This window comes from Phyllopteryx taeniolatus, chromosome 14, assembly GCF_024500385.1.
Source record: "Phyllopteryx taeniolatus isolate TA_2022b chromosome 14, UOR_Ptae_1.2, whole genome shotgun sequence".
Taxonomy (NCBI): domain Eukaryota; kingdom Metazoa; phylum Chordata; class Actinopteri; order Syngnathiformes; family Syngnathidae; genus Phyllopteryx; species Phyllopteryx taeniolatus.
The window spans coordinates 6,095,116-6,107,285 of record NC_084515.1 but is presented as its reverse complement, the minus strand read 5'-3'; the positions used below and the strand labels follow the sequence as shown (position 1 = coordinate 6,107,285).

General features: G+C 39.1%; 1 protein-coding gene across 3 annotated transcripts in view; it reads right to left on the bottom strand.

Annotated features, from left to right (window-relative positions):
- The window catches only part of spsb4a (splA/ryanodine receptor domain and SOCS box containing 4a), an 87,537-nt gene that overhangs the window by 20,387 nt on the left and 54,980 nt on the right, over positions 1–12,170 (bottom strand). The gene's annotated exons all lie outside the window — the stretch shown is intronic.

The following is a 12,170-nucleotide window of genomic DNA, read 5'->3' as shown; positions in this document are numbered from 1 at the left end:
ATTTAACACATACATAAGGCGCAGCGTATTATTGGGCGCAGGCATGGTAAAATACACGCTATCTTAAAACATACGGTAGCATGCATGCACGCTAGAACAATGTTTTTAAAAAGGCAATGGGAGCAAAAGTGAGTTCGGTTGTACTTTGTTGAAGTATTTAACAATGTACTCACGTTATTTTTTTATCAACCCTCATCCACAAATCCATCAAAGTCCTCATCTGATAACTGATAGCGTGTCTCTTCGCCAAACCGATGTTGTTTTGCACAATGCACATACCGGCGCTGTATACCTACTGGGGGCGTGCCTTTAGCGTCCTCTGTCATGCGCACCCTTCCCCCTTTAACGTCCGGATGCTGTCCTCAGTCATGTCATGTAAGCAGCGTGACGGCAGGAAATACTACCAGTCAGTCAAGCGGAGTGCTCATCGAAGTCAATGCAACAACATTTACAGATTTTGGAACTCGGTGCACACATAAGGCGCCCTGTCCATTTTGGAGAAAATTTAAGACTTTTAAGTGCCCCTTATGGTCGCGAAAATGCGGTACATGGAAATGAGCTCAACACAGTCTGCCTGACTTGACTCCTATAAATGACAGCAATAATGTCCCCCACCACCCCCTTTATAATATGTGACACACGCCTACACTGGCTAGAACTGACAGAAAGCAGAATAAAACACTCTTGAGAATTCACAGTGGTTTCATTTCTGCTCAGTCGATCGTCTTTTGTTTTCTTTTAACAACTGTCAATAGACTAAATATGACACATTTTACATTGGACTAAGATAAATATCCACCCTCAGTTATTTGTACCAGCCTGTTTGTTCTCACTTTAATTTAGCAGGACTTAATAAGAAATGTAACCAGGGTTGGGCATTTAAATGTCCTTAATCGACCATGAGGGAAAATGTATATTTAATCAATGTTAAAAATTATATTAATGGGATGGTGCTCTCTGAATATTCTGATCTCTGTTTCAGTGGCTGTGTTTTACATTTATGGCCAAGAAGGATTTTTCATACATGCATTGGTACCTTTACTTAAGAGTCACCCGACTTACAGGTTTTGAGATACGAGATACTTGAAAGCATACATTTGAGATACGAGCACTAGATTGTGGCAGTGAACTCAACTCACAACAAACAGCAGTTTGGCAGTAAACAATTATTCTTCTAGCTGTTTATTAAGAGAATTACATTGTGTATTTAAAACAACCACATAATTTTGCCTTAAATTCCGCTAGCTTAATGATAATATACAATGTAAAATGACAGACGGGCTAATAGTGAGCATTCATGTGGCAGCGGGGTTATAACAATGTAAGCAACATAGATTTTAACAAAAGCGGCTAAACAACACGTAGACAAACAATTTTAGAACTTCTACAGGCATATATTCTTTCTCCTCTGCAAAAAATAACTAATATTACTGCAGCTTACTGAGTAACTCAGTTGTGAAACTCTTCTTCGTTTGTGCCTGTATGACTAATATATTGCCCCCTGGTGGCCAAAGGGCTCACACTGGAAGGAACACAAGGGCTGGAACAGAGTAAGAACATTTACAATAATTTCAATGGGGAAAGATGATTTGAGATAAGTGTTTTGAGTTACTAGCATGGTCACGAAATGAATTAAACACGTAAATAAAGGCACTACTGTATATTTAATATAATTATGAGTTTACTACAGTGTTAACATAGGGCACTGATATATGGTGTCATGGCCGTGAAGGTTTTCATCTAAATATTTATTGTATGACTTTACTGCTGTATTAGAATAGGCTAGTAATAAGACTACATCATGTTCCAACCTGGATACAAATTCAGGTTACATCACCACCTTAACAATGGAGGTAAACTGAGGACCCCTGTTACTGTCAATGGAAAATGTTTTTGTATTTTGTTCAGAGGTCACAAATGACATAAAGTGACTGGCTAGTGTGTTGCAGTTGTTGTACAACTTCCTAAAGTGCCGCCCCTGCAAAGCCTTTATGGAACATACACGTGCATTTAGGAGTCCATGCTCTTTCCTCACAAACAGAAGCTCATGAGGCTTCATCCTTTGACTGATCACTCATTTCCTTCCTACCCGTCTAACCTCAATCTCCAACAACAATGGAGACACTGAATGGACGTCACACATTTAGTGATACCGCCACCAACATTTCCAGTTTTACAGTCCAACATTCAGGGAACTAATATCCACCACTAGACAGTTGGTGACTAAGCTAGAAGGTCTGGCATGATTTGGCTGTGTGCTGGCGACAGATTGTAGGAAAGCAAACTGAAAGATGTGGCGTGGAGTGTTTCAATAGTGTGTGGAAACAAGTACACGTCCCATGCAAACAGAACAATGCCCTGAACTCTGCTGTTGCAAATAAACACATGAATAATTGTCTACATGTTTAATACGGTGTTTCTGCAAACCTTTTTGAGTGAAATGTGGACATACTCCAGCTTCCTGCCACAGTACAAAAACAAGTTAGATTGATAACAGACTCTGAGTGTGTTTTTCTTTATTGCCCTTTTCAGACTGCCAGCCACAAATTAGATTTTTTCTCTATCCTGCTTGATTTTATGAAGTCAGATCAGCAAAAATTCCCCCGCCTTTGGCCCAAAAGTCAGCTGGGATAGTCTCCGGTTGACTGCCATTCTAATGAGGCATAGAAATGGATGGATGGATGGATGATTGAAACGGTGTTCACTAGCTGTTCTTGTGGGAAAAAAAGAGAACTGTTTGTCACTGACACTTTCTTCCTCCTGCACATTTAGACAAAGGTTTTTCTTTTTTTTCTCCGTGTTCTTTATAAAAACATAAAACCGTGCCATTTGAGAAACAAACTTGAAAATGTGTCTCAAAGTGTATGCTTTTTTTTCTTCTTTTTTTAACCCAATCTAGACACTGAAAAGTGTAGCTAATGAAAGCTTCCTCATACTCGTAAAAATGCTCTGATACAACAACACCGATACCACTTCACAAGTGTAACATATACAGTACCTTCCAAGTAGGAGCAATCTCAGCTGTGTCGAAATACTTCAAGGTAGGGGTGTCAAATGTACAGCCTACGGGCCAGACCCGATCTAGCCGTGTAGATGATTTTTCCAAAGTATAAAATTGAGAGAACACATTACTAAAATGTTTCAATAAACTTGTTGCTAATTTTGTCCACTGGAATTCACATTCATGTAGCATTTTATTTCTGTAAAAAATTAATACATACTGTAGAAATTAACAGATTAATACAAAATGTCACTAAACAGCTTCAGTTCAAAAGCGGTTTGGTTTGGTGGAACTGTGTTTTATTTATGCACTGTCAAAACTTAAATGTATTTTTATGTATGTCAAAAAACGTACATAAAATTTCATTTTGATTCCGGTTCCAAACGATTCTCGATTCCGATTCTTTTAGGGCGCTGGTTCAAAAACGTTTGCATGGTTTAAATAAAGGTTGTCCAAATTATGAACATCCATTTTCTTAGCAGCCTGAAGCATAAAGTAAAATGAACATTTGACTCTGCGTTCTTCATAACCAGTATAAATATCAAACCTATGAACTAAAAGGCATTGTGTGTGGAACTAACCCAATTCATAATATTCATTATTGTTTCAGCTAAAAGTTAAATACTGCATTGTTTAAATAGTTATTTGCGACTGTTTTATCACATCAAATGGTTTATATGTGTATGTATGTATAGTTTTAACTTGACTGCCTGTTTTAACCATGTAGCATCTATTTTGAAAGGTACGCACCGGAATGCAGTATTTTGGCACGAAAAGTAACTTCACACGACAGCGGTGAATTTTGACAATGAAAGTAATGGAACCAAATGCTATAAAACGTTGATTCCTTTACCTACCTTTGGGAATTTTGTCACAATTCATTCTGATGTAAAGTTGCTAGTTTGACCTTTTTGGTGAAGTTTTAGCTCAATGTTAAGCTTGTAATGCGACTATTTCTACTTTTTTTCTCCCCAGTAATTTATTTTATTTTTGTGTCTGTCATCAGCTCTTACGTTGGTTTGAAGACTAAAATAAAAACATCAGTGCAAGAGTGCAACCTAGCGTTTAACTTGTTAGCTGCTTCAATGTTGGCATAGACGTATTTTATTCTTTCACTCACCCACTTGACTTCTCTGAAGCTCCACGCGGAGAAGGCTGAGGGTTGGAACGGGAGGAAACACAGACCTCTACACATCGTGAAAGCCTCCTTTGCACATCCAACCATCCGTTTTCCGTACCGCTTTATCCTCACTAGGGTCGCGGGCGTGCTGGAGCCTATCCCAGCTATCTTTGGGCGAGAGGCGGGGTACACCCTGAACTGGTCGCCAGCCAATCGCAGGGCACATAAAAAAAAAAAGTGCTATGAAGTGGTATGAAGTGGTACAACTCAAGTGTGTGTGAACGTTTGTGTACAATACATCTTCCATCTGACATGTAGATCTTTGTCAGGCATCCCTGTAGTGCCTCATTAGCTTCTTAGTCGCTCCTTGACCCCTTTTCCTTATCAGACCATGAGCTATCCACAGAGATGACACCAGTCGCTTGACGTGACTTTCACTTAACTCCCTCCCTCCTCCACTCATTTCTTAACCACTCATGCTCTTCATCTCTAATGTGCCTGCTCTTTCAGTCAGTTATCATCCCGTGACTGTCACTGTTCATTCTCTGAATAACGATCTCTTGGCTTTCCTTATCCATCTTCACTGTGAATCTCTCTCCTTAAATTCTCTACATTTTGTCGCTTTTTCTTGCCCTATTATTCAGTCCTCTTTTTGTCAGTATGCAGCTTTCATCAAAGCTTTATCAAAGACAGCCACTGAGAGCCCTTATCTTCACTTCTTAGCCTATCTCCAGTATTATCTTTTGTCATCTTTTTCTTCCCTTCTCTCACATTTGTCGCAGTTTTCTCACTTGTCTACAAATTATCTGCATTATAATCGCCACCATTCACCAAGGTCAACATTTTAAAAAACCTGACCACACTGAGCTAACATCCATGCACGCTGCTGGAGCAGAGGGAACTTCAATCTGAAAGCAGTGAAAAGAAAAGTATGTTCTTTATTCTACATCCCAGTTGGAAGTGTCACCGGGGCTTCGTGGTGTAGCTTCAGTACAACAAATCACACGTCTAGAACACAGCCACAGAGCTCAGCTGCAATGATTGCAGGGTCTGTGCAACAAGCCAAATACCTGGAAAATAAAATTTAAATGTATATAAAAGCTGCGTCAAAAAAACTCTTATGTTATTGAGCAAAATGGCTGGAGGACGATATTAGAAGTAGATGAGTATCACCGCAAACAAACTGTGGTTCAATTAATAGTTTTGACAGGAGTGTCAATTAAGGCCAATTTTTTTTTTCTTTTTTAAAAAGGTACAACTTTTGTATTGTTTTGTTGTTATGACTGAGTGCAGCGGAAGAAACTAGAACTGCAACTAACGATTATTTTAATAATCAATTAATCAGTCGATTATTTTTTCCGATGAATCAATGAATTAATCATTTATTTCCATCCCTTTCTCCAAAAACAGGACATTATTTCAAACTGACAGTGCAGAAAATGCACAAACATAAATTGATTATGATTCAGATAATGGTTTGGTCCGTAAAGTGTCATAAAATAGGCAACAATGTTAATCATTGTTTTCCAAAGTAAAAGCAGATGTTTGCAAATCTCTTGTTTTGATTAAACACAAAAGATAATCAGTGTGCTTTCATGGAGGACTACAGAAATCTGAGAATATTTACTATTGAGAGGCTGAAATTCCAACGATTCGGACAATTTCAGGTTAAATAATGTCTTTAAATGATTAATATAAATAGTTGTTGAGTAATCTGATACTTGATTAGTTCTCGATTAATCAATTAATTGTTGCACCTCTAGAAGAAACTCTTTCCCCTCAATATTTCGCTACATGGACAACTAATGTATCAAATAATGGTAAAGGTGTAATAAGAACCTCTAATGCAGAACACGATCTATTTGCTGGTGTAACTTCTATTTGTTCTGAACTATTTTTCCCGTAGGAAATAACTGAAATAGATCAAATATCTGTTCAAGAGTCAAACTGTGACCATCTTATTTATAAAAGAAATTACAGTCTTCCCACTTATTTCACCTACAGCGGTTTGAACTTTGAAGTAGAGTGCTATTGTTCCTAAAAATGCAAGTTGAATTCAGAATTTTAGAACATTTAGCTTTACAGGTTCCACTGGTGAGAATTTTTATTTCTTCAACATCTATTTCCAGCACATATCAGGTGTACAATTGAGTGCAATATGTTATATCAATTCTATCTCTTTGAAATTTCTTTTGTGGAACAAATTTGACAATGTTGGTGGATAGTTTTAGTTTGCATTTGCAACATCAGCATATGCCTGTTCGTACATGTACTCATACCCTAATCGTGGAGACTGCCAAGTCATCTGCGTATCAACTCATTTGCTTGACCTCCTGAGGAAGGCAAGCAACATCCACACTGAATTTAAAACAAAAGTGTAATTCTGGTGGCCTTCATGTAAACAAGCTGGGGATGAGTGAATATGTGAGGTGAACTGGAGGCTGAAGCCTTCTCTTTTCTGACTGACCTGTATGAGTTTATGCATTTCAGACTAAACAGTAGTGAAGAGGAAGAGAGGTCAGAATTTCAGGCAGATTATGAAAAAGTGGGTCACTTTTCATTGATAGATTCACAGGAAAGAGAGACGTCAATTAGCATGTAGAGGATGAAACTGGCCTTGTCAGAGAAAGACTGGAATTAGTGTCTTTATGCCAGAGATGCCACATACTGAGAACATGGCATAACCATGTAAACTGTAAATAGGTTAGAAACTCACAAACCCTAAATTATGAAATTACCATGTGGACTTAATCACATTATCGAAGGCATTGTATTGGACTGTACGTACTGTACACCTTAATTTCACTTTATACTTGTGACTAGGTGTCGAACCAATTAATCTACCACTCCGTAATGAGGGCTAGAGCTTGAAGTCGATGAATCTCCAGTCACGTATTTTGGCATTAACAACGTGGACAGCTCGCTGAAAGCAACAGGTGGTAGATCTGAGGAGTAAACTAGCAAAGGTGGCTCAAACGTGTGGAAATACAGTATTTTATTAAAAATGAAACTGGTAGCATGGTGGCAGTCACTGGCAAAAAAATGCAAGTCTAGTTTCAAATGTAACAAAAGTAAAAGTGCTACGCATGCCCAATTTGAAAAGGCACCTGCTAATGCTAGCAGATGAAGAGCCTAAATCCTCACGTCAGATGTCAATTATCAAATTTCTCAACGGAAATGCGGAGAATATACTGTGCTGTTCGATGTACTGTCGATCAACAACCTCTTTATTGTGAAAATGAACCGTGAGTGTCAGCCGTAACTACCCCCAAGTCATCATTCCTGCAAATGCACACCGCCTGCTCCTTCCAGTTCCCCCACCCCATGACTCACGCAATCACAAATCACACTCAGAAACCCTCATTGCCTCACAAGACAGTCGGAATTTAAAGAACTCTGGCAAAAATCCACGTAACACCGGCATCTATGGGTAGAGTGAGCTTGTAAGGCTAACAGTTGCACGGATAGCAAGTTGACAACTTAAAAAATATAATTGTCATCGGTTAGTTGACGTCGACTCGACTATCATCACCTTAGCGTTGAATACAAAAAAATCTGAAGTCATTCGACCCCTACTTGTGACAGTACAGCTGTGAGTTACAAGAGCTTAAGACAAAATAATTATAAAATAGAAAGTTCTGGGCTGAAGGGTATAAAAAAAAAAAAAAAAAAAAAAAAAAAATTATGCATGGAATATTGTTTAATCAATTAACATAATATAATTTAATTTGGTGTTATTGGTGAAAAAGGTTTAGTTAGGTGATTGCTATTCATATTGTCATAATGGCTCGTGGATGTGAATGTTGCCTAGTTTCACTCCTTGCTTCGCCTAACTCACATTGCATTCTATTTTCGCACTTGAAAAGAACATCAGTGCCCACTACTCCTCTTTATCCTACTTGTTTTTTTTACAGCAGAAACTCTCCCCTCATATCACTTTTTCAACTCAACTTCCTGTTTCTATTCTCTACCCTGGTTTGCCACAGAATTGATTTGTTCTCTCCAGTGTTCTGAAACTGAGTGTATAAAGAAGCTTATGAACGCGTTATAGAAACCTGGCAAACACCAGGAAAGAAATTGATGTTGCAGTGTGGTGAAATGTGAGGCTAGAGTACAAAGAGAAGCTGAAGATGCACATTACGGTGCCAAATCTAAGACAGCGTCCTCCCATTGTAGCAAGCAAGCAAAGCGCTGTTAATTGGTACAATTATAGTGACAGGAGGAGAGCGAACATTAAAGAGACACATGCACACACACGTTGGAGACAGGGGCAAATGACAGAGTGCTCCAAAGAAAGTAAATGGGTTACACATGCTGTTGATGTAATGTGGCAACAATTAGGTGAAATATGCGCATCTGCAGTTTGCATCTCACTCAGTGTTTATTTGCATTAGACCTTATTACGCTAACCCGTCTGGACCTGACTGCTTATTCTGCAGCTGGATGTTGTGGCTTTTATGTCCCGAATGTTTTCCCGCATGACTGGGTATAATGACAGGCAATGGAGCAGAGAAAAGACACAAGCGAGAGTAAATAGAAGAAATGGCTTCCTTAAAACCTCTTTTTAATACCCCACGGTCGGTTATTTCATTAAAAGCAGCAATTCACAGTAATATGATTATGTACAGTATAAGGATTGCTAAGAAGTTGATAAAAATGAACTCACTGGTCCACAATATTAGGTACACAGGGACAATATATTAAGATCCTGTATCAAAGATTCTTCCTTTACTAAGACAATAAAGCTCAGTTTGATTGACACACAATGTCATTCCTTATTAGGGTTGAGGGTGAGCTGGATTCTACCCCAGCTGCTTTGGGCGAGAGGTGGGGGTAACCCTGGACTGGTCCCCAGTCAATCGCAGGACACACACACACAAACAAACATTGACACTCACAATACCACCTATACACAATTTAGAGTCTTGAATGAAGCTGACATGAAATAAATGCAGAAAGAAGCCTGAGTACCATCAGAAAACCCACGCAAGCATATGGAGAACAAGATAACTCGACACAGTAAATGCCAGAGCTGAGAGTTGAACCAGAAACCTCAGAACTGTGAGGCCGACGTGCTAACAACTCCACCACCATGCTGCCCAGTGGGGTATTTGTTATTGTTTCTTTTTACAGTGAGGTGTATAATAACAATTTCCCTTATTCATTATTATCATTACCTCTACTTGTTGACTGGCATAGAATATGTAGTGCTTTATACTGAGGCGATTTGGCATCCATTTTGACTTGAGTTTAAGTTCCCAAATATGGTTCCTTGGCCAACAAGAGCTACTCCACTATATCTTCAAGGGAACTACAGTAGCTGTAAATTAACCAAGTGGTAAAACGGTAAAAGGTCTTCACTCATATTGTGGTTTTTTTTTCTATAATTTGACACTCAAAGCACTCTTCAATGTCACCTCATTGACACAATGTTGTCGTGAAGGAAAGTCTGCTTACACACTGATGATGCCGCATCAGGTCCAACTGGGTTTTCAGTGTCTTGTTCAAAGATGACATGGTCATCCATTTCTGGATGGGTGGGTAAATTCAAACCCAGAAACCCTGCTGGCATCGGGAAAATGTTCCCATGGGTCGAATCGAAAAACATTCCACAAAGAAAAGCCCCCAGCTGCGAGGCAGCAATGCTAATAATATCTGGGAATGCCTACGACGAACGCTGAGCATTATGATATTTGTAAATTTTTTATGCTGTCAATTTGAAATAATGTCCGCCCTTGTTTTTGACTAAAGGGATGGAATTTTAAAAACAATCGCAGCCCTATGGTCAAGTCTTGACGAGAACTATATATACTTAATCGAGTGGGCGTATATTCACGTAGTAGATGCAATGAAGCCTTAAGACAACAGAAGATTAAAGCAAGTGGAAAAAGGGAGCAATGTGATACAGTTTCTGTTGTCTAGCTGACTGCTATTTGCTGCATGACTTGGACATATAACGACGGGCAAGACAGCAATTATGACTCCATTCTCGCCATTTGAGTCATCTGCAGGGCAGACAAGAGACAATTTCAAAGTGATATTGAAAAAAGGCAGGTGCCAGACTCTAATCTTACCTCCTTACTAAAAAGAAGACCTCCAGGTTATTTATTCCACCCCTGCATTAAAACACATGATTCATAACAAATATCTTACTGACAAACTCGGGAGAGCGCTCAGCTGGGAATGTGGTCCAAAACAATGAAGGAAAAGAGAAACCATTCTCTCAGATTTGGTGGTACATCTGGATTTCCCCCTCGCTTGGATCCAGACCTTTAATACGTCTGGCATTTTGACATCAAGCAATATTTTTCTTTTAGTTGGCATTACAAATCCCTACCACCATGGAGAACTGTCTGGTATTTCTTCTTGTGACACTAAGCCAAGCAAAACCAGAATATTGGCATGATTGCACATCCACAATGACAAACAATGTTGATACATCGCGTCTTGTAATTGGTGAGGGTAATTTCCCATGGAAATCGGCAACAGCAGCGGTGAAATCAGGCGCCTCGTACACCGATCGACGTGGCCGAAAGCGACTGAACTCATGCAGTGCACAGGGTTCGGCAAATTGCTTTTATGAGTAAGCTACTAGCTTTTATGACTATCGGACACTAGTTTTGTTGGGATTCAAAATTTGAATCGCTAGTGAACAGCTTTGCAATGTCACAGATGTAACGGGCAATCACAACTGCCATGTCCTATCACGTGAGCTTTCACAACCAAAATATACATATTCAGGTATAAGTGCGATTCAGCCGCCAAGCCATAGCAATACAGTTTATACAGTATATACATATATTGAGCTTAAAAATAACAAATAACTACATTTCTATTTTCATATGTACCCGTGGGTGAAAAAGCGAAGCGTGGACAATCTCCGTAATGGGAATGCATGAGTACAGTCAATGAAGAGAATCAACAGCCTCTGAAATATCTACACTCTCTCCTTTTATGTCTCTCCTGCTTCCTCCCTTTGCATTATTATATTATCATGGGAATCCACTTCATCCTTGACAATCGCGACGTTGTTTGTGGTTCAAAGAAAAAAAAAAGCAGTACAGTAGATGTGGACCCCATCCTTGACAATCGCGACGTTGTTTGTGGTTCAAAGAAAAAAAAAGCAGTACAGTAGATGTGGACCCTCAAAACGTTGTTTCCCGATAAGAACACTGGGGTCACAGTTTTTCTGTTGCAGCGAGTTGGTTTATCCAGTATGTGTGAGGATCAATCACCTGTTGTGGCGGCGAGTCACCGACTGTATTTTATGGGGGTAAGTTCAGTCGCTTTCAAACATGTTGCACGGTGTGCAGTGGGCTTTAGAGTTATTGAATTCACAGCATAATTGGGTTTTAACAAAAAATGTGCTTGATGCAATGGTTTAAAACTAGACACACAACCCTTTCCATCTTATTCAGACCAGTCAGGCTGAGCCTTTTCGAATTGTCAGTCTTCTCCCTACTTTCAGCGTTCAAACATTTCCAACAGTAAAACTTCGTATTACACTTTGAAGTCTAAATGCTTGTAAAACTGACACCCTACCCTGCTTTGTTCCAAGGAGGCCCGTTACACTAATTTACCCTGAAATCCAGCAGATGGTTCTTTTAAAAAATAATAATAATAAAAAAAAATAAAACTTTTTTTTGTTTTGTTTTTAATTAAAAAAACTTCACCAGCCAGTGTGTACGCCGCCTGTACTGCAGTAGATTGGCTAGACACCACACAGAACAGTCGGCCAAGTCTTTATCAGGAAGTTAGAACATTCAAGTCTGATGCTGCAATGTGTTTTGGATCTGACTCATGTTTCAGTTGGCCAGCTGCAGTTTCGCAAAAACATCCAGGCTTAGGTCAGGACAGGAGTTGTACATGACCTCTTATCTTTTTTTCAGGGTAGGAAACAGGTTCACATTGTTAACAAAACATTCCATGGCGACCCATGGGAACAGAGATTCAAATTTTAGGTGATAGGAAATTAAAGGGGAAAATAAGGATAGATTTATTTAAAAATAAACAGAATTCATCATAATCATCGAGTTAATGAGCTGTCCA